Below are 208 nucleotides of genomic sequence, written 5' to 3'. Positions count from 1 at the left end.
TGGACATTTTCCTTGTGGCTGCTTGGAGTCTTTGGAAAGAGAGAAATAACAACTACTTTCGCCAGTGGACCCCTCAGTGTCTTCATGGATGACCAGATTCAAGAAGGATTTTGCTAACATCAGCCACAGAGTTCCGTACCACAAGAAACAATTAGTTGTTTCCATAGCTGATTCCATCTCCTAATTACTAGCTTTGCTACCCCCTTTA

The sequence above is a fragment of the Triticum dicoccoides genome, chromosome 4A (assembly GCF_002162155.2).
Source record: "Triticum dicoccoides isolate Atlit2015 ecotype Zavitan chromosome 4A, WEW_v2.0, whole genome shotgun sequence".
NCBI classification, from domain to species: Eukaryota; Viridiplantae; Streptophyta; class Magnoliopsida; order Poales; family Poaceae; genus Triticum; species Triticum dicoccoides.
Note: the sequence above shows the minus strand (reverse complement) of the source record.